The sequence below is a fragment of the Mastigoproctus giganteus genome, chromosome 7 (assembly GCF_048544385.1).
Source record: "Mastigoproctus giganteus isolate SK-2022 chromosome 7, ASM4854438v1, whole genome shotgun sequence".
NCBI lineage: Eukaryota > Metazoa > Arthropoda > Arachnida > Uropygi > Thelyphonidae > Mastigoproctus > Mastigoproctus giganteus.
In genome coordinates, this window is record NC_143581.1 from 183,010,720 (window position 1) to 183,035,088 (window position 24,369).

General features: G+C 37.1%; 1 protein-coding gene across 1 annotated transcript in view; it reads left to right on the forward strand.

Moving 5' to 3' along the window:
- The window catches only part of LOC150083378 (uncharacterized), a 169,187-nt gene that overhangs the window by 70,341 nt on the left and 74,477 nt on the right, over positions 1-24,369 (forward strand). The window lies entirely within an intron of this gene.

Genomic DNA, 24,369 nt, shown 5'->3' on the forward strand with positions numbered 1-24,369 from the left:
CCCACTTTTGTTGTCTGCTTTAATTAATTAAAATGTATATATTGGTACTACAAATAAATTCTTCAAAAATCTACAGTTGGCTTTATATCTAAAATAAATTATTCTGCTTTAAAAAAACTATTAAGAAAGAAATAAAGGTCATATACTGATTTCTGATAACCTCTGTGATCGGAATTTTCTTAGAGAGTCCCTGAATTTTGAAGGTATCTATTGTTTGCATTACACTACTGTTTCCGCAAAATATTCAAATTTAAAAAGGACCGAAATTATTTATAAAAATATCATACATATGAAATATTTAAACATTTCTCTCAAAATATTGTCCTGAATGAATTCAAATGATCCAAGCATCTTCTACTTTTGGAAACACCTCTGAAACTTTTCTCTCGATTTTGAGTTGAGATGCTCTGTCGCGATTTCAGTGATGCTTTCTACTTTCTCAAAAATCCTCCCTTAAGAAGTTTCGGGAGCATTAAAAAGTCATGGGACCAGATCTGGTGTTTGCATTACACTAGTGGTGAGTTATCACTAGAATATTCGCCGACACAGACCACAAGACAGTCCGTTCCATAACACTGCTGCTGCAGCCTGTTGTTTAGGGGATCTCCTTAGTTCCACACATTAGCCCGAAGAAGATTTTCACAGTGAACCCGAAACGTAGTCTTAAAAAATTTTAATAACCGAGAATGCTGGGTGGAAGGGTTTGTACCTTGCAAGTATAATTCAATAAAGTATCTCCTCATTCTAAAAACTTCTGTTGTTAATGTACCTTGAAAAAAAAGAGCCAACTTCACAAAGCTGTATTTCAGTAAGGAAATTTTTGGGAATGTTTAATAGAAACCTTTTTTCCTTTATTTTAAGCCATATGCTGAATTGAGTTGGCAGGCTAACGAAACATCCTGTATATCAGTGTGAATAAAGGCTAGAAATAGTGTGCACGAATTTCCCTACTTTAGAGAAATTGGTGTTAAATTCATTAGACATCAGTGTGAAGTGTCAGAGAGCCGCGAGCTAAAGACTGTCATTCTTCCGATTGTTTCTTAGCTTGAGGAACGATTAGTCAAATCGTGAAAATTAGAAAATGTCTTACTGACCCTTTAATGCTAAATTAAATACGCATCTGCTTGTAAAAATCAGATGAGATTTAATGCAATGACAGTTAACTTATAAGCAACTGGTGTCAATTCCTATATTCTTTGAAAAAAAACTAGCAAGCAGACTGTTATTAATACAAGAAATCGAAAGTAATAACCAGTATATTGTAATTGAAATAGATTAAATGGAATAGCACTTTTATTTTAATACTTTGTGAGTGTCTCGAAGAGTTTTCAATTATATACGAATAATTAACAAAGTGCTGCAACATGGTTGGCCTAAAAATTCAGAAAACCTGAAATCATGCAAGAATACGTTTTCAGGGATAACAGACGTATTCAGTTCTATTAAAGTGGACCGCATTCAATTTAACTCCTGAAGAACAGCAAATGTTCTTTCGGAATTCCATTTTCCTCTTTGTCAGAATAGAATATAGCCACAAACATTCTGTACCAGAATTTGCTATTAACACAAAAGATTTCTATATAAAATGAAGAAATTGTTGCTTTGAAAATTCTGGCTGCTCACACTCTTTACCACAATGATCTTCCAGATATACCAAAGTCTGTGGGAAATTCCAGGACGTGACAAATGGCAGTGCTCTGTTTGGTCACAGCCTATTTCCTGCACTGCGCTTCTCCCCTGCTTTTCTTCCTTTTGTTGGATTCCCACATATTACTTGGGGGAAAAATAAAAGAATAGACTAAAACCTTGAGTTTCCAGCTGCATTGATCAATACCATTTTAACTGTGCAGCTTTAGTACTTTCTTAGATCCCCTTGAGCTATTTGTTCGTTTTGCTTTACTGGACAGGGCTTCTCCGAGACTTCTTTTATTTTTGCATTAGTTTATGAAATATCTTTGTTATGTTTTTTTTTTTTTTTTTTTTTTTTCGTGCTGCTTTAAAAAGATTCGTTAAAAGCCTTTAACAGAGATTTCTGTACCTACCATAACTTTGAAAGTAACTGCAGTAGTTGACACTTTTCTCTTCCGGAACACTCTCAGAAATTTTATCTGCAGGTTTTCGTTGTAGGATATGTTATGACGCACGCATGGAAGATTTGTGTACTGTATTCATTTTATAGCTTGTACGAGACGAAAATACTTGTAAGTACATGCATATGTAGTATATGTACGTAAATACTAATAAATATACGTATTTTATTAATTTTCATCCAGGGTATTTATCAGCGGCATGACGAGCAATGTGGAGTTGGTGAGAAGGGAAGATGCACTCTTTTATTACCTTTGCTTACGCCATTTTTTTTTTTCTGCTGTCAGTTGCTTTTTCTTGTATATTCTGAGTAGCTGCATATACAGATGTAAAACTTTTGTGATCTAATTAGAATCTTCTGTTGCGAAAAACATTAAATTTGTAAATATTTTATTAGTTTTTATCCAGATATGTATGTTACTATTACTATTATTATTATTGTTAATAATGAAATGTATTGTATTTTAACGTCAAGTTTTGTATAAATACGGTTGTAGCTTCCCAGAGTATTAAATCTGCATTGCTATCAAGAATATCAGTTTTTAGTTGGTTAGGAGGCTGGGGGATCACTTGACTTCCCTTCTGTTCAGTATTTTAAAATAAACGATGGCAAAACCATGAATTTCCATGTTCATTACCCACACGTTTAGCATTAGTAGAGGCATATGATGCAAGAAAGCAAGCTTATGCAGCATCAGCCAAAAAAAAAATCCCCTTTCACCCCCCCCCCGTTCGTTCGAAATTCCTGTCCAGCTGAGCTATAAATTTATTTAGGCTATCACCTTCCACAACAAGGGATGGAAAGTGTGTTCCACCAACCAACTATCCGCTGGCTAAAGGCAAATTTCCGTCAGATGCAGGATAGACAGATGTCTATCCTGCATCTGTCTTTCCTCAATTTGAATTTATGCCCTCTCAGATGATTATTCTGAGCAAGAAGAAGAATCCCATTAGCATTGAGCATCTCAAACCATTCAAGCCTTTATTCACCTCAGTCAGATCACCTCGCAGGTGCCTAGTCTCCAGACACTGTAATTAGCAAAACTTAAGCCTTTCTTCGTAAGAGAAACCCTTTGTTCCATTCACTAATCTTGTTTCCCTTCTCTGTACTCGTTCCAGCAGCTCTACATCCTTCTAGAAATGAGGCCTCCAGCCCTGTATACAGTACTCAAGGTGTGGCCTGACCATTGTCTTATACAAGGGATTAATCACCTCCTTATCCCTGCTAGAAAAGTTCCTGTATATCATTGACAAGATACCATGAGCTACTCTTGCAGACCGTCTGCACTGCTCAGGAAACTTCATATCTGCCTGCACAATTACCCCCAGGTCCTTTTCATTCTCTACCACTGTCAGTGTGGTACCACAGAGTTGATACGTTACTCTGGGATTACTGCTTCCCATATGTAGTACTTTACATTTGTCAATGTTAAACTTTATTTTCCACCTGTCAGCCCATCTGCTCAACTTTTCTAGATCCTGTTGCAGCAGTGTATTGTCATTAGTGTCAATAACAACCCCGCCAACCTTCGTATCGTCTGCAAACTTGGACATTAAACATGATATACCATCCTCAATATCATTTATAAATACAGAAAACAACAATGGACCAACACTTAACCCTGAGGGACTCCACTAATAACATTAGTCCACGATGAGCAGTGTCCATTGATTACCACTCTCTGTCTTCTCCCCCTCAACCATCTCTTTATCCATAGCAGCAATTTGCCTCCAATGCCATCCAATTTGTGCAGCAGTCTTCCATGTGCAACAGTATCAAAAGCCTTTCTAAGATCCAAATATATAACATCAAAGTTATTCCCTGCATCCAGTTCTTTTGTGACTGCATCATAGTATACAATCAAGTTGGTCAGGCAAGACTTTCCCTTAATAAAACTATGCTGTGTCCGAGCTATAACTGAAGTCTTGTCTAGATGATCCTGCAGTGCTTCTTTAACCAGCTGATGGTCAATACACAGCAAGGGATGCTTCAAGTTAATAAACGTTGATTTTAGTCAAAACTATATCGAAGAAGAAAAAAAAATTACTCCGTCTGCAGTTTAGATGTACATGATTTCAGGAGGTTTTTAAGTATTAAAAACCCCCTGAAATCGTGTACATCTTAATTTATGCAGAGGTGAAGAAAATGCATCCCCCAAGACAATTGTAAAGTTACTATGGGAAAAAATAAAAAGAAAAAAGACTTAAATATTTATGATATTCAACGCTTTAAGGCAAATTTTCGTGTTGTAAATGCCCTGAATACTTCTTGACTTAAATTCTAATCATAGAATGTATGATTACTACATTTTAAACCTAATAAAGGAACAATCTTTGTTTGTGGATTGAAGTAATTTCAAATACCATTTATATTAATTATGCAACAATAATTATAGTCATCTTCTGCATCTGTTCTTCTGGGAAATAGCCTATCGATGATCAGATAAACAAAGAAAACAGCTTCGATTGTTATCGGAATAGCAAACTCTTGAAACCCATCGAAGTCCAAACCTCCAGAGCTAGATGACAGGTACTTCTCACGTCGCTGCTGAGCTGGCTATTATGATGAACCTTTTAAAAGGTTTCAATACTTATCGACATACTGGGGAAACAGTCGTCAAGCAACAGTTCGCCGACTTCACAGAATTTTGCATTTCATAGTCACCGAGGTCTTTTTTTTTTTTGCTTTTATGTTTACAGAAGTCAGTGCAATTCAAGAATTAGAATGCAGCGATTAATTATAAAACAGGAAACGTATTATGCTTTCTATCAACGTGAAGATAAAAAATAGTCGACTATTAATTAACATAAAAAGATCTGTGTGAATTCAAAAGGACGCATGCAATATGCCACTGGTACTGCCTCAGCCAGCTTTTTATAGAACGTTTGCACGGTGTTTATATAAGCTTCGGGTTTGCAAAACTTTAGGGCCCTTAAATTTTGGCGATCTTTTCATTTTTCTAAAGTTTAAGCTCCGCAATGCTTTTATATGCTGATATTGCGGTAATCCAGCAAACATCTTTAGGTGTCTGTTAATTAGTAAAACGTATGGAACTTTGGCCCATTTGTGATTGATACGAGAGAAATTCATATCTGACCAGAATTTTTATCATGACATATCAGTAAGTCGACTTCTTTTTTTTTATTAGGCAACTTTCTCTCTCTCTTCATCTCTCTATACATGTACGCATTTGTCTCACTGTCCCTGCAACATAAGATTCTTTAGAATGGGTTCGCAGTCACTGGAGAACACACGCCTACATTGCTACATTAATGTCAAAAGCTTCCATCCCCCAAAAAATTCTTTTAGGTATCCGAAAAGGTTGAAAAATGCGGCGGTTGTCCAGCTTAAGCTTCATAACTTTGTTAATGTTCACGTAGTTGACTGCTGCTTTCAGCCGCTCAGCATGGGGGAAGATAGCTCATTGCCTCACAGCTCTTCCTTCCGGGTCTCGATCACACAAAGTTGTCTGTCCAACATGGCTCTTCCTTCTTTGTAATATTAAACAAGTGCTCATACACAAGTGTATGAATGATTTATGTTTACGACAGTGCATCATTCTGAAAGCTACTAACCAGGGGCGTATTCAGGGGTGGGCAGAAGGAGAATATGTCCCCCCCTAAACAAAAATTTAAAATTAAAGAAAAAGAACGTAGGAGGCTTTCTAAAAAAAAAAAAACTGAAAAGCCTGGTCGGCATGCCCCTTTCAGTGATGCCTGGAACTTGTCGCCATGTCCCCTTACGATGATACCTGGATACGTCACTGCTGCTAACAAGTCTTTGTTGAATATCATCTGATTCTGAGACTTCTTTCGTCAAAAACTTGATTACCTATCGTTGCTGCACCTTCTTACTGCAAGTACTGGGGTGCAGGCCGTAGCACGAAATCAAGATGGTGGCAATTGTAGGCGTTACTTGAAAGGCTTGTCTGCGCTAAGGAACATTAAGACAATACGATTTCGACATCTCTCTATACATTAAAAAAGTTTTCCTCCTAGTGATATTTATTCGAGCCAATGCGAGAAGAGAGCGAGGCAATTACGTCACTACAAATGCAATTAATTATTGACAATTGCCTCCATAACGTTCACTAATCTCGTACATGTGCTTCGCTGTCTAACATTTGATGTTCCATTGTAACGTTTTTTGTATATTAATGAATATTGCATATTTGTAAATAATTTAGTCATTTGTAAATCTTTTAAATATTTGTATAGTTTGTAAATATTTTAGTTAAATATTTTAGTCCTGCTCCTTCGGATGCAACAATATTCTTCATGCATTGTGGGAACCCGAAGCAAAAGTCCTTTTCCTAAGTGAGCTATGTGAACGCAGGTAAATAATCGCATAGTGAGTGGGCCTGACGTAGCCCAGTGGTCAGGAGCGAGAGTGCATAGCACGCGTTCCTTGAGTAGACCGGGGTTCAAGCCCCTGACTACTAAATATTTGTATTGACGATTTATTGTAAACTCTATGGAGTTGGTTGTCGTGCCGGAGTATAAACAGAAAATTTATTTATATTTATTCGACCTTGAAAATGCTGCGCACTACAAATAATTACATAGGTCATTTCCTCTTCAGATATCGATGACAGTGTTTTTTTTTGTCTGGAACGGGGGTCTCCCCCAACTCCGCATTTTTATTCTGTGTAGAATGTAATACTCTGCAGAAGCCCAGAGTGTGTGTTAGTGTGTGTTTTGTGAAGTATTGTGGACATGTGTTGTCTTATGTACGGCGGCACCTAAACGTTAGTTCAACTACGCCATGGTACACCGATGAGTACAGAGCTCTGTGAAATGGCCATATACAAGTATGGTGTTATGTCTGCGAAGTGTGTGTCTTGTTCTGTTGTTTTGTTGTATCTGGCACTTAGCTACTAGGGAGCAGCGATAACAAGGATGATCGCTCCCTAGTACCCGCCCACGCCACGAGGAGGCGGGCCACAATAATACCCGTACTGTCAACCGAAAGTGACAATGTAAGAATCTCGCATCCACTGGAGGAAAAATCAATTCCACTCGATGCCAGTAAATCCCGTACCACTGGGAGCCCAAACCGGTGGTAACAGCAGGAAATAATAATAAAATAAAATAAAATAAAAAATAATAATAAATAAAAAAAATATATATAAATAAATGTATCTATCTATATATATATATATATATATATATTAATAAAAAAAAAATATATATATATATATATATATATGTGTGTGTATATATATATAAATAAATAAACAAAAAGCAATGTATGCAAGCAAATAAAAAAATAATAATAAATTTTTAAAATAATTTTAAAAAATAATAATAAAATAAAAATTTTAAAAATAAGAATTTTAAAAAAATTATATCTATATAATATCGGTGTAGATACGTGTTGTGCTCTTCCTTGTGAAGGAAGAGCACAACATGAGATACAGAGCAAATGATGCCTCTCACACTACCATCGTAGTTTCTTAACAGTTATCTATAGTGTATCTACACCGATATTTATAGATATTAAACTCTTATTTTAACGTATTATGCCTTGTTGCATTTAGTCATTTAAAAAAATGAATGTAGGCAAATAAAAAAAACGCCAAGAATAATGAATTGAGCAGCGGTGATGGTGTAGCAATCAGCAGTAGTCGAGTCGTGAGAGAAATCAGTAGGTGAAGTCTAGTATCCCTTGTTTCATAATAAAATTTCAGGTAGACTTGACCAGGGCGACACATGGCAGAACAGAAGACTCAGTGGAATTGATGCCAGAATCGTATGAAGAGAGGAAAAACATATAAAGTCAATGACGCTAGGTGAAATTACAATTCAGTTATAAGGTTATATTCAGTTATATCCTGATAGGAAAATCGGTTAGCTCGCGCCGTATGTTAAAAATTTCTTTTGCGAATTCTTGGAAGATTTCAAGAGTTTCCTTATTTGTAATTAAATCGTGTTCATTTCTAGGAGCAAAGTGATGAGATGTAGTTGAGATCTGTTGCCGAAGGTCTTGGTAAATTGGGTAAGAGTAAATTAGCAGCAGTGCATAGCACACGCTTCTTGATTAGACCGGGGTTCGACCCCGTCACCACCAAATACGGAGGATGCGGAAGGGTCAGGGAATGACCACCGCATATCCCGGAGCAATATGGCCTTAGTTGCTAATGCTATAAATAACAAAAAAAAAAAAAAAAAAAAAAAATGACCTGTTATTAAGTATGATGTTGTTGTTGTTTTGGTTTTTAGGAGCATTAGCAACTAAGGCCATATTGCTCCGGAATATGCGGTGGTCATTCCTTGACCTTTCCGCATCCTCCATATTTGGTGGTGACGGGCTCGAACCCCGGTTTAATCAAGAAGCGTGTGGTACGCACTGCTGCTCCTTCCCACCTGGCTACGGAGACGCTAAGTATGATGTGCAGAGACTGAGGAAATGAGATGTCAGGTATAAACGGCTTGGTTACAATACCTTTAGTAGACAAGGGCCACCTGGATTGCCAACAGTTGGTTAGAAGATGCCAGCATTTCTCTTTTTTCTTTCTTTGGGTCAGCAGTTGGATTGACAGTAATATTAAGGAGGGTAATAGGTGTTCCTAATATAATAGCAGAGACCTTTATAAATAACATGAAGGTCGGTGGATAAAGTGCCTACAACAGCTTGTAGCGCCGGTGTGGAGACTGTATAGCATGTTCGAAGCAGCGCCAAGAGAAAAGACCTTTGTATAGTATGCAGTTGACATTTTACAGTAAGAAGGCTGGCCCTTTGAAACCAAATACAGAAGGCATATGATAGAATTGGGATAAAGACGGTACGATACAAGATACGGAGAGTATTGTTTTTTTAGTCCCCATTCTCTCCTAGAAATTCTGAAGAACATTGATGTCAAGTTCTTAATCGTAAGTGTGATGAGAAGGCTAGACGGTCATATAGGAGAACATTAAGGTGTTTGTGTATGGGCACTAGAGGAAGTGAATTTACTTGATATTTTATTACTGGAAGTCTGCCATAAAATTTAGTCTTCCCTTAAAGATCATCATTTTTTGTTTTTGTCACTGAAACGGTGAGCTTGTTTTGAGTACCCCAGTCTCAAAACAAGTCTCGGGTAGTCTGGAGAGAATATTATTTGCAGAAGTTTCCAGATCTTTCTGGAATTTTCGTGGACAAGAATGGATAAGTCATCGGCGTAAGCTATTGTATTTATATTAGTCAGGTCATCATTGAGGAGAAGCCAATCATTTAGGACTAAGTTCCACATTAGGGGTCCAAGAATAGACCGTTGGGGGCAGCCACGAGTAATATAGCTGGATATAGACTGGTGTTTAGTTTGTATCAAGACAGAGCGATTACTAAAATAGGCCTTTATGAGAAGGTATAATAACTGAGAGCAATTTGCAACTCTAAGGCAACAAAGGACACTCCTCCACCATAGTGTATCGAAACCACCTTCGAGGTCTATAAATAAAATTAGAGTACATTTAAATGTAGATTCATCTATGAGCTTTTTCATTTGAAACAGTGCATCTTCACAGTCCTCGCTTGGTGTAAAGCCATATTGAAGGGATGAATTTAAGTTGGCTTCCGCAAGCAGTGAATTAATTCTAAGACTGATTAAGCGTTCAAGTAGTTTTCCTAAGTGGGAAAGCAAGGCAATCGGCCTGTAAGATTTTGAGTCGTGCTGAGGTTTTCCTGGTTTTGGTAAAATTTTCAATAAAGCTGACTTCCAGATAACAGGAAAGGTACTAAATTCTAAGCATTTGTTAAAGAGGAAAAGCATGTGATTTGGTCGTAGCTCATAGAAACGTTTAAGAAAAATACATTCCAGTAGATATAGTCCAGGACATTTGTCCTTTTTCATTGAATTAACTGCAGATTTTAATTCATCCAATGAGAGAGGCAACGTTGAAGTGGAGGTGAAATACGATTCATTTAAATTTCTTATTTCAACCTGCACAGGGGAGTCAAGGGTATGATCATCCTGCGGGAAGAGCCTGTCTAGTATTTTATTGACAGTATTGGTCCAGTTTAAAGAGTCTTCAGTATTTTTTATAACTGTATTAAGGATATCTCCTGGATTTATTTTGTTTCTGCAGATTTTGTAAATCAAACCCCATGGATCCTCGTTACCAGCAGATTTTACCAAATTTTGCCAGGATTCCAACTTATTTTTTTTTTTTTATGGTTTTGATATATAGTTTCTTAGTATTTTTAAATTCTTGGTATAGTATTGAGAGTTTTGATGATAAGATATTGTTGTTTCTTCGGGCTTTTTGAAAGTTTTTTCTAGCTCGATGAACTTTGCGTCTTAGTACCGTGAGTTCCTGTGACCATCAAGTGGTGGTCAAGAACTTCTTGTTGATCTGGAAGTGGCTGTCAGAACTGTCTTTTGAATGAGAAGTGCTAATTCTTCAGGATTTTAGTCAGAAATAGCTTTAATATCATCTGAAGGAAAATCCTGGATTATTGATTTTTCAAAGTTGCTCCAATGAATATTACGAAGCGAATGTCTCACTAGGTTCCTTGGACGTTGCCTCGAAACTTTAGCTGCTTTTTCTAATAGGAAAGAGATGGCCTTATGATTAGATGTAGTCAGATCAGTGTTTACCTCCAAGTTATAAATAAGCGAGTAGGTTGTTAGTTACCGATGTAATGTCTATATTTGATTGTCTTAAGGAGTTGGAAAAGGTAAAAGGCTGGCCTGGAAGGTTAATGACATTCAGTTGATGAAATAAAATGAGGTCCTCTAAAAGGCGTCCTCTTGTATCTGTAGATTTGCTGTGCCACGTAGAAGATTTAGAATTTGCATTCATTAAAACTAACAGAGGCTCTGGGTTAATAGCATGAAGCGCCGAGTCTAAGTAATGAAGATGAGGAGCAATATCTGTAGATAGCGGGCAATACTGGAAAATAATATAAAATGAAAGTGTAGCTGTAGTAACATTAATGCACGTTGAAAATTGTGTACAAAGACTGGAAACTCTGACTATATCATGGTTTTTACAGAAGATAATTATTGCAGACTTCGGTTCCTCGTGATTGGGTTGAATTATTATTGAGGTCATGGGGTAATCCATAACTTTACCACGGGAATGAAATGGCTCTTATAGGCAAATCAGATCAAAAGGCGATTCATCTACTAAACAGCGAACCTCATCGGCAACCGATCTTGCCCGATGAGCATTTAACTATAGTATGTGAAATATTAAGTGTTAGTTGTCTGACGGCACCGGGTATCTCCGCCTATGTGAAGTATAAGTGTGGGTTGGTTGTGTTGTTCTTCTGGTCACTTAGCCTAGGGGTCTGTGGAGAGCCACTAACAACCCGTTTCCATCACCGCCACGGGGAGGCGGGGCAGACCACATTAGGGGAGAAGAAAGCTCTGGCAGGGTGAATTCTGGGGTAGTCTAGCCATCCAAAAAAAGGGAGTGCCAAAATTTTTTTTTTATTGGAAAGGAGATAATGGGGAGATAGGATGGGGTTGTTTTTTTTTTTTTTTTTTTTTTTTTTTGGAGCATTAGCAACTAAGGCCATATTGCTCCAGGATATGCGGTGGTCATTCCCTGACCTTTCATTTGGTGGTGACGGGCTCGAACCCGGTCTAATCAAGAAGCGTGTGCTACGCACTGCTTCTCCTTCCCACCTGGCTACGGAGGCGCCTGATAGGATGGGGAGAGGGTGGGATAAAAGGGGTAGAGATGTTGTTGTTGTTGTTATTTGGTTTTTAGGAGCATTAGCAACTAAGGCCATATTGCTCCAGGATATGCGGTGGTCATTCCCTGACCTTTCCGCATCCTCCATATTTGGTGGTGACGGGCTCGAACCCCGGTCTAATCAAGAAGCGTGTGCTAACGCACCGCTGCTCCTTCCCACCTGGCTACGGAGGCGCCTAAGGGGTAGAGAACAGAGGGGGCAGTGTTGAGGCACTCGCCTGATTTTAAAGGGGGTACAGTAAGGGAACCCCTGGTACAGGACGCCCATGCTGGTCCAGAGGGTGAGTCGAAATTGGGTGGTGGGGTGAGCCACCAGGCAAAAGGGGGTAGGGGCCACACAGTGTGGGGAGCCGGATTGGGAAAAAGGAGACTCAAACACCCCAAGTGGCAGGAATAAAAGAACATATGGAAAGAGATTCCTATGGTGGAGCCTGCTTTTTGCAGCTCTGTCCCATACTGGCCTGGGGGTCACCCTAATGGCCATTGTCAGCATCCCACACCACATCAGCTAGTAAAAGCTACAGCATAGTGTCGGCTTAGATAACCCTGAGGCTCCTGAGGGCCTGCATAGCCATCAGTCTGTCCGGTGAAGAGGCTAAGATAGAACATGCGATTAATAACTTTCATTCACTCAACATTCACACAATTTTACTTTTTATAGTTTTTTCTTATACTTTCTATTTTCTTTCATATATTATATTAGATATCGATCAGTGCGTTTCGGCAGGCGTGTCTTTTACGTAGAAAACATTTGACTTACTCCGTCATACCTCTACATATTACGTAGAAAAGCGTGCGATGGTTGGCGAGCAAAGTAAGCAGGGGGCAGAGCCCCCTAGTTTACAATTTTAAAAAAAAAGGATGTTCATTTCCAATTCTGCTAAAGAAGTAAAATGCTAATACATAAAGTATTTTTTTTTATAAAGGGAGAAGGCTCATTTCAGTGAACGAAGTCACTGCTGGATAAATGTTAACTTTTACTGTTACGATATTTACGCTTACATTATAAACTTCGAATTAAGTAATGCAGATGAAATAATGTGAAATCTGAGATAAATAGACAATTTTGATATCCAAATCTTTATTTATGGTATACATGTTCAGAAATTACATTAATTTCAGCAGAATAACAGCGATTTATTCATAAAAAATATAGCTCGTAATTTCTTCTTTAAGATACAGTATTATAGCTTATAATTTAAAATATATTTTGCTTGTTCCTGTAACTGCAATATACATAACGATGTATCTGTTTCTCATCTCTTCAATTTCATTCGTTAATAATCCACAAAAATGTATCACTTCTGAAGATACAGGTATATTTTTTATATCGGTATGTTTAAGGAACCTACGTTCTGAACATATGAATTGTGGTGTATAAGTAAGAATTTTTTGTAGAGCATGATTTTGCCTTTTATTTACCTTAATAAATTCAAGTATTTGCACATTCAATATTTTCCTGTTATGCGATTCTACAACACTGATACGATATCGCTTGAAATAATCTGTTTATAGCGTGGAGTGGACGGTGAATTTTAATGCGTGCGGAGTTATTCCGGCGGTATATCATTTTGTTCGAGAGTGACAATAAAATTCATTGTTTTTTGACTTTGAACCTGTTCTATCGAGTACAGAAAACTATACTGTATATATTTCTATAATCAAGGAAGCATATCTTAACATTTACAAGTTCGTGTTCAGAAAGGTCAGTCCTAATTTTATACCAAGCATTCCAGCTGATAAATAATAAATAAAAAAAAATAATAATAATAAAACTTTATTTTTATACTCTACTGCAATACGTTCCCTAGGACGAGAGGAGAAAGAAATGTAGTTTGTAAGACATCAGAATATCCAAACATTCAATTATTAGCCAACAACTGTAATTTATAACACGTTTTACAGAATGCGTTTTTTTTTTCTGTAATTAAGGCATAAATATGTAATGATTACATTTTAGAGCATTAATAGCCTGGTCTTATTTATAACTAACTCACATTTATATATTATGTTTTAATACCAAACCGTGATACATATTACCACTAACACAGTAGCATATGCATGGAAAATATTATATAATTTGTATTAATACAGTGTTATAGTATTTTCTTTACAGAAAGTGTTAAAAATTTTGCGCATTATAAACAAAACTTTTCTCAAAATTGATAAAAATATCAAATCGTCACCGAGAGAATCGAGGGATAGGCAGACAAGTCAGCTGCCCCGTCCTGGACATCCTGTGAGGGAGATCGTAGCCATAAGTTATAGAAAATAGGAATAGAGCAGGAAAGGTGAGCCCATAGAGACTGTTTCCCCTGAAGAGGGCTGTGCTAGCTCACGAGACTAGTGATCATCGCTATAGAGTTCCTTTGATTTCTTGCAAGTTTGTTGAAAGGCTATCATCAAGTTATGAGGCTCGAAATAAAGAAATCAAAGTAAAAATAAATATTTTTCACATTTATAGTACATGGAGGATAAATATAAGATGAATATAATAAAAATATATTACGTAAAATTGTCGTCACGATAGGGTTCATAATAAAACTACATTTTCACTCAGTACTATTTAACCAAAATTTCCATTTGGATCAGAAGTAACATAGTTTTGTTTACTCCCTACTAATATTTTGAGTTAAATCGAAAAAAAAAAAAAAATTTTAATTTTGAATTACTGACCAGTGAAACTACTCTACTTTTCAGGATTTATAGACAGTGGTAATCATTACCTTACCTCTCTTGTAGATCGTGTATCTATATGTATACGAGTATTTAGATCGTCAATTCTAGTTCGAAAATCGTTTAACATTACAGGAAAAGGTAAAGGCTCACTGAAGATATAAGACCCCATATAATTCCTCATAAATGATTAGAACGTCTCCATTTACCGAGTTAAATGCCTTCTAAACATGCAAAAGTTCAGCTACGTTTTGGCCACGTCTCATCTCAATATTTCTTAAGAATAGGCATCAAATAATAAATAGAAAAAAAAAGTTTATTATATGAAGTACGGTAATACATTTCATCCATCCACAACATAGGGGATAGTAATCTGAAAATTTTAGCAAAATTGTTCTTTTAGTCAGATAATACTTTTTGTCTAATAATAACAATAAATAGTGTAATAATAATACGTCTGATAGTAGGAAGACTTTAGGAATCATTATTAACTGATTCCTTATTGAAAAATGACTTTAGGAATCATTCCTAAAGTCATTTTAAATTACTTTAGGACTTAGAACTTTTGACTTTGCTTCTTTTACTTATATACGTCCTTATTAACTTTATTTATTGGGCATTAACTAACCAATATAACATCTGGATAATTGAGGTCATTCAGTGTTTTCTTTCATCCCGCTATTCTGGTTTAGTCAGGTACACTGAAGTAAGTGGACCATGTGTCCTAGTACGGTAATACTCAGAAGATTGACTAATACCCCCATAAATTTAAATTACTGTTAACTTTAAATCTTTATTGTACTCTTTATATTTTATTTTGTATTGCGCATGCGTTTCTACATTAAAACTATGAGGGTTTTGTGTACTGCACTCATGTAAATGTTGCCAAAACTCGTCGCTATAGCAACCAGAAACTGGAACCAGTCATGCAGCACAAGACGCTCCAACTGCTGCTCCCGCGAGATGTTTCCACCGTAGAATTTACGTCCGTGTCTGAAATCAGTCAAACGTGACTTCTTGCAGAAATGCATATATTATTACAAAAGAAAATATTAACAACGTGTTCTATAACAAGGTGACTTTTCATTACAAAAAAAAAAACTCCCTTGATATTTTGATCCGTTTGATTTTAATAACGCAAAACAACAGCTTCGGGGACATTATTTAATTGAAATTTTTAGTATCACCCAAGCGTGCATTTCTTTAGGCAGATTTTTGAACGGAAGCAATAAAAATACTGAAAATAAAAATAAAATAATAAAACACATACTACGTTTATTTATAGTGATGATGAGATTCCTCATTGTCATCTTAGTAACTATAACAATGCATTGAGGCGCCTCCGTAGCCAGGTGGGAAGGAGCAGTAGTGCGTAGCACACGCTTCTTGATTAGACCGGGGTTCGAGCCCGTCACCACCAAATACGGAGGATGCGGAAAGGTCAGGGAATGACCACCGCACATTCCCAGAGCAATATGGCCTTAGTTGCTAATGCTCCTAAAAACCAAATAACAAACAAACCAAATAACAACAATGCATTGTGATATTGCGCTAATAAGGTAAAGTTATGAATGCTGATTACTGTCAGTTTATTGCTACGAAGAAATATTACACAGGTAGCATACTCCAAACATACCTGCTCTGTACAGCCCAGGCCAGAGGAGTTCACATAATCAGATTAATAGTTATTCTCAAATACAATACAATTTGATTCTATTAACCTATAGCAAATTTAAATTTAATATTATGCATACATTCTAAAAAACAGTAACTACATAAAATCATGATTCTTACTAAACACCAGAAGGAAGCCAAGAAGAATATTAAAATGATGTGGATTACTAAAAAGAAGGAATGAGTTTTATAATTTCATTCTTATATTTTTGATCCAAGCAGAATAACGATCAACATTAAAGTTGATTAACAGCTGTATCTAGTGAGTATATCCTATTGGATAAATAAGGCATAAAAAAAATAAATCGGTCAACCACAGAGTGCCGGGCACTCAGGATGAAGGGTCCGTAGTCACGAATGGTCGTTAGTGTAGTATCTCAAATAGAGAGCTTTATGGTACCCGAAAAAAAGTTTCTAGTACCCCGGCTTGGCCTAAAACTGAGAAACTAACGAAAACGTTGTCAATTTGAGTCTTTTCACCTGTCAGTCGCTTCTCCTACCCTTGTGAATGACAAGGGTGGGAGAAGCGACTGGCAGGTGAAGGCCGTGCAAGACTCCGCGCAGGCTCCTCCTCACCACTTCCGCCTCAACACTGGCTCTCTGAGTTACCTCCTTGGTGGGACAACTCCAGCTTCGAAAATTGTTAAAAAATACTTCTCGTCGCAAAATTTATAAATGACCTTTATAGAATTATTAACTAACTATTTAACAACCTTTTTTGTCACCAAAAGGAGAGTTACTTAGTACAAAGAAGCGCGGTATCGAAGTGCAATAATTTTTTTTTTTTTTTTAATTTTAACACAAAAAGTAAATGATAGATTTCAATCGGAATAGTTTTCCCTTGATAAGCATCGAATAACGCATAGCTTATGTGATTTTTAAATTTTTAGCTCCATTAGCGACGGAAATAGAGGGGGGACACGAAAATTATTCACATTTTCCTGTCCGGCGCCGCCATTTTTAGTTTAAAAATATTTTAAAATTATATTTTAAACCTACTCGTTGAGCTCTTTCCAACGGTGTGTAATAAGCTGTAGGTTGTCGACATTTTTTGTTCCTCCATACACATTTTATCCTCCCATTTCTCAGACAAATTTTTATCAACAACGATCAGTATGTTATTATGTTGGCCCACATGAGGTACAGACCAACGCAAAATTTCAAGTCAATAGGTTGAGTGGTTCCAGAGATACAATGCTCTGACAGACGGACGGACAGTCAGACAACCGAGTGACATTATAAGGGTCCTTCGTTAGACTACGGACCCTAAAAGGTTATTCTTACGAGTGGTACATTATCCAAATGGTTTGTGTGGGGGGGTTGGAGAATGTTAATTTTTATTTTATGTGTATACCTTTATTATTATTAATTATAATTTCTGTAATTAATAAATCTCGTTAAACTTTCTGACTCACCTCTCTTAACTTTGTATTTCCCAGTTTATTTTCCCCCTAATTTACCCCTCCCACATTAACACCTGACTTGTATACTGCACAGAAGATCACAGATTCTGGGGGAATAGAAGTTCGTGTATGTCTCCTCTGGACTGGCTGAGTATTCAGAATGACTCATACTACACTTGATAAACATATGCAATATTGTTTATTCACAGTATATACATTAAAAGAATATATCATTCATCATCAATTGGGTATTATGTTAATTACTAGCATTATATGTGTGCTAAGATGTAAGGATAATCATAACTCATATATCATGTCTCTTCATGTCTTTCTGCCTTTTCTCCTTCTGGTTTAGGTTACATCTCATAACATTCTCTTGTCTTCTAACAATTTAAACTTCCCAACTGGGATTACAGCAGTGAGCATAACACCTATATGTGTATTTTCCTAGATTTATAAATCCCCGCTATAATCTTTCTTTAATTATCCCTTCCAAAATAATTACATGTGCATAGAACATAATTATCCCTTCCAAAAAAAATTACATGTGCTTAGAACACTCTTTAGTCTCAACTTAAAACATACTAGTCTCGAGTACATATATCTAAATCTTCCTTACTTATTAACTTATCTTTGTGATGAAGTACATATATCTATATCTTATGAACTTTCTCCTTCCCTTTATGCTAAACAATATCAAATCAACTATCAACTAATTTAAAACATTCCCTGGAGTCCTTTCCTTCAAATCAAGCTTAAAACTATTAACTAGTACTTACATAACAGCTTAGGGGATCATTCTTTACACAACCTTTTTCTCAGCTCAGGGCGGCCATCATCATCAATATAGGGCATCGTCAGACTCCTACTGGAATTAGTCATCGACTAAAGAACTGCTGCTCATCTACAGGAATTCTCCTTCGTTCAGGAACTCACTCTTTTCTCCATAAATGGGTTGCTCTGGCCCGCTTTGGGAGTCTGATCAGCTCGACGATACTGGGGTGCAAATTAAAATTATCACGACTCTCCTTACTGCTTTAACGAGAAGCCAGACTGTATAACTCTTCCTTATCTTTCTATACCGAGACTTTTCGATCCTTATCACTCAGCTCCAGCATATGTGTTTCCATCTTTCATTGGCCATCTCCTTCTTATTTCTACGTTGCGGCTGACCTCTCCTAGAACTTGCCTAACGAATTGTCTTTGCGACAAACTGCTTCAATTCCCACTACCACATTCCAGCGATTCACAAGAACTCCCACCTTCTTCAAAACTTCCTAGAACTCCAGAAAGCTCTAAAACTCTCTCACTACAAAAAAACTCCCTTAAATTAATTTCTCTGTCCGCTGCTCCCCAGCGATTCTCCCGGCACTTCTCGGGATTTCTTTCCAGCCGCACATCACTCAGGCCCACCCACAGGAACTCTCAAAAACTTCCAAAAACTGCCCAAACTGTCAAAACTGGAACTGTACTTTTGTGCCCTGTCCAGCTACCCCCCGTTGTTACGCTAATCCTCCCCTACTTAACTGTACGGTACAGAGCGATGGCAATCTAAGCTGAAAATCATCCTATGTAAATAATATTATTTAATATATATATTTTTTTTCTTGTTATGTTATAATATTTATTTCCCTAGAATAAGTGTAAGAATTGAGTTCTTACATTTGCTTGCAGACCTATAAGTTCAGATTTACCCATTCTTAACTTATCATCACTGACTACAAGGAATATTATTAGCCAGTAAGCAGAGTTATTTTTCTGTCAAAGATTGGCTCTCGCTCCCACATAGTGGTTATAATCGCCGTCCTTAATTGAACCAATCTGTTAATGATCAATTTTTCACACGTTGGTTTTTCCTCCAGTAAACTAGATTCTCATCCCTAAAAAAATAAATTGCCCTGAAACACACGCCGTTTACAAACACGACATGTTAATCATTCATGGCTTTACTTGCCTTTGTCAACTACAGTGTCCGTTATTCTTACTGTTTGAGAGATATATCAAATGGCGAGATACTGTACTTCTTTTGATATATCTTAGCTTTTACAATACAAGGTTTTATCAAAACGTCCGGTGATTTTTTTTTCCAAAAAATATTTTAATTTTATGCAACGATAAATGTTTATATTGTTAATATTCTTTTGTATAATAATAATAACTCTTTATTGTATACACAGTAATCTCCTTCTACGACCACTTGTCCCATTATGTACAAATATATTCTGAATAACCAATCAACCAACCTGTTAAAAGAATAAACTACCCTTCATAGAAGCATTAGCCGAGTATTTTTGTGGTATTGAACTCTCACGATCTAGCAACAGATGAAAATAAGCATGCCTTAATTTTGGTTCGATGTCATTATAATAAGACAAGATTTCATATGTTGTATTAAAACTTATGGTTTAAACCTGCTCTGTGTTCAACAAGGTGTTAGTGAAGAATGAAAGTCATTTATAGCTAGGGTTGCCAGACGTCTTTTATTTCAAAGGACAATCCTTTATTTTAGCCAAACTGTCCTTGTTGCACTAAACTTGCATTAAAATATTTGGATCAATTCATGCTTTTTATATCATCCATATCGTTCATTATCCTTATATATCAATCCATATCCTTCCTCATAGAAATCCATAGTTTACCATTAAATATTTTTAATTTTAATTAAACTAAAATTTGCAAAAATTTATAGTCAATATGAAAACTATAATTTTTAAACCAAAATCTAAAAAATATAAACAAAATGTTTAATTATTAACTAAAATCATTCAATTTTCCTTTTTTGGTGGTAGAGGGTGGAGTGAGAGTTGGAGAGTGGTAGTATTAATTATTTTTGAATATCCTTTAATCCGGTCATAGAAATCTGGCAACCCTATTTATAGCATTCATAGTTTATATGTTATAATATATTGCGAGAATGACAGTGACGATTTAACAAATAACTTAAATAACACACTTCATAACCACTAGTGTGAAAAAGTTCAGTTCATTTGTAACGACCTGAATTCCGAAGATAACCAATAGGTAGATGAATACCAGATACCCAGTAGAATTAAGTTACTAAACAATCTTAAGGGTGCTTAACTCTATTTGGATTCTATCAACAGACCAGAATAAGAAATGGGAGGGGAGTTAAAGATCAACCACAGTGTCCTTTATTCACACAAACTTGTCGAGATATATAAAAAGCCCGTGATACTCTACCTCTTTTGATGTTTCTTAGCTTTTACAATACAAGGTTTGATCAAAAAGTTAGGTGAATTTTTTTTTTGCAAAAAATAAATTAATTAAATTTATTCAATTTATAAATATTTATATTGTTAATATTCTTTTGTATAATCGCCTTCTGCAAACCACACACTTGTTCCATCTTGCCTGCCACTGATCAAAACATTTTTGGAGGTCTTCTTTTGTGAATACTTTTAGGTAATCTGTCATATTTGATTGGATTTCTTGAATAGACTCATGTCGTTTTCCTTTCATATCATGGTTTAATTTGGGAATAGCCAAAAGTCGCATGGTGCCAAATCTAACGAAAAAAGTGGACGCGGCACGATGTAAATGTTTCTGTCGATCAAAAATTTCCGGACAGCGAGTGACATGCTTTCGTCATTTTGTCATTTTCAGTATACGAGCAAGTTAAAACTTGGTGTGCGCTATGCGTTCAAGGATTATCAGCTCATTCACTGAACTTTTTAACAAACATTGTGAAACACTACTCAGTAGTATCGCATTGTATGAAGCTGTCTTGAATAATGGAAACGTTTCACAACCGCGGAGGTTTTCATCTTTGTAATCCCCTCTTGTCACGTCGCAAATATTCTTTGTGTACGAGGTGTGGTAAAAAAAAAAATGTTTGGGGACCGACTTTATATCCTGAGATTTCGGTCGCAGCGAGTTACGACTTGTGTTAACATGTTTGGTGAATTATCTAGACATAGTAGCTCATAAATCACTATCTGCATCAGTCTGAATTAGCGCGCGTTAAATAGAAAATGCTTTATGTGTTTTGTCCAGTTTAAAATGATTGATTTTACTGAGCAGCGAATTTGCATAAAATTTTGTTTAAAATTATGGAAAAGTGAAAGCGAAACCCACAAAATGTTGAAAAGAGCTTTCGGAGAAGATGCCATACGTTATTCAAAGACTTTTCAGCGATTTGCAAAGTTTAAAGAGGGCTACTTATCCACTGAAGCCTTGCCACCCTTCAACTTCAAAAACTGATTTAGTTGCACGTATTCGTGGTCGACGAGCCACGAAGTTTCTAGTGAACTTGGTATTTATTGCGGGACATGTCAGTCAATTTTAACACAAGATTTGGGAATGCGATACGTTTCAGCAAGGTTGTGCCCTTGCATCCTAACCGATGAACACAGAGAGTGGGTGTTCTCTCGTGTCAGGATCTTTCTCAACGTGCTGCTGCTGACCCATACTTTATTTCGTCCATCATTACTGATGACGAATCATGAATGTATGGCTATAACCAGAAAACAAAGGCTCAGTCCTTTTAATGGAAAACTCCGTCTTCTCCAAGGCTCAAAAAAGCAAGACAGTCTCGATCAAATGTGAGAGTTATGCTTATCGCATTTTTTTTTTCTTTGATTCACGCGGCATTGTTCAACTGCTATATTACAACCACCAAGAACCAACCCATCTACTCATGTGTAATATGTCCATAAATTGCATGTGTTCTGTGATCGCTTTGCCTGTTTTGATGGATAGAAAACCCGAGTTTCATGGAGGAAAATCTTGCTATCCACGCCTGAGACTAACTTAGCCACGGAGCAAAAAAAGCCTCCTGGTGTCATTGACTAGACTCGGCCTTTTCCACCTAGAGTAGGGAGGATGATGATTATAACCACATGTTAACGCTCGGACGCGAAGCATTGTTCATTATGTAATTGTTCATTGACTAGACTCAAACCTCGGCCTTTTCCACCCTGAGTGGAAAAGGCCGAGGTTTGAGGGAGGACGGTGATTATAACCACATGTTACCGCGCGGACGCAAAGCATTGTTCATTATGTAATTGTTCCGCATGGCACAAACAATGAACCAGGAATATTCCAGCGCAGTACGATTGCGTGATGCTGTTCTTAAAAACAGCCGGAAAAGTAGGCTTCAGAAAATTGGTGCTTGTATCATGATAACTCACTGCACACTTTTGCTTTCCTTTCAAGAATTTCTTAAGAAGCACTCCATTACTGTCGTCCCCAGTCGTCCATACTCACCGGTCTTACCTCCCTATGATTTATTTTTGTTTCCCAAGCTTCAGACCTCTTTGAAAGGTCACTGGTTTGCAACGACTGAGAAAATTATTCAGAACGCTACACAGGAACTATCAGCAATTCTTGAAGAAGTCTCTCTGGAGTGCTTCCAGAAATTGTAGAAGAGTTGGAATATGTGTATACGGTGTCGAAGAGACTACTTCGAAAGTGATCCATCAAAATAGCCAGTAAGCTTCATTTCCTAAATATTAGTTCAGTCTCAAACGTTTTGATGACGCCTTGTATACTGTATATGTTTTATGTAGCTAAATTATTTGCAAGTAAAGGAATATTATTATTTATATAACGATGTATAAATAACAGAGGATTAGTCCAAAGCAATGTATAATTGATATCAGAATAAATAAAACAGAGAGAATAAAAATTTTATAGATCATTAAATCAGAGCTTTCCAAAGTGGGTGTCTAGTTCCAAAGGGTGTGATATCGTCAGATTTTGACTCGTATCAGCACTGTTTTCACTTTATTTTCTTTCATTACACGCTACCTAATATTGAGTCATCCCTATAGCCCGGAGAACAGCCTGGATTTTTCGAGGCAGGGACTCAACGAGTTGTCGAAAGCATGTCAGGGAAGCTGGTTCGTATTGACTGAATCGAGGTCCACAGCTGTTGCAAATTGGATGGTTGCGAATCTTAATTCTGAAGATCTCGTTCCATCTCATCCCACAAGGTGCTCAAATGGATTGAGATCTGTTGAATGGGGAAGCCACCACAGAAGGCTGAATTCACTCTCATGTACCTGAAACAAGTTCTGCACAATGCTAGTTTTCTGACATGGATCATTATCCTGTTGCTAGATTAGGTTAGGCGTGTGTATTAAGCTTTTTTTTTTTTTTGTAGTTGTTGGCGCATAGGTTTCTGTGGCCATAATGCACCTCCCAAGGTTTTTGCAGTACTTTGATCCAAGCCCGAGGCGGGAATCGAACCCGTGACCTTTGGGTTGCCAGGCAGGCACTTTACCCAGCTGGCTAGCCCGGTTGGCCATGCATATTAAGCACTAAAGCAACTAAGTCTATGAGGCGTCAGAAATGTGTGTAATTGCGTGTATTCTTCAGTCGGTTTGCCATTTGCTAGACGAAAAATCCATGCAAACCTCGCCTGAGACCGACTAACTCAGCTACCTTGTGAGAAAGCCCATAAAAATTCCTAGCGTCATTGACGAGATTCGAACGCAAGCCTTTTCCAAACGGTGTAGGAGTTGTCCTGTTGGAAGAACCCATTCGCAGGTAGATACCCTGAAGCCACGAAGGTATGCACCTGGTACGAAACAATTTATAGATAACCTATGGCATCCAAATCTTACTGCACTGGTACCAAGGGCCCCAGTTTTCACCAAAATACTCCCCACACCATTATATCTCCACTTCCAGCCTGCATTGTTGACACCTAGCAGGATGGGTCCACGGACATTCTGGTTCTCCCTTCAGCGTGAAACAGCAGGAAATGGAATTTGTTAAACCTGGCAACGTTTTTTCCAAACCTCCACTGCCCAGTGGTAATGTTCCTGAGCCCACTGTAACGATGCCTTCTTGCTTTTTTTGCTGACAGGAATGGAACCTG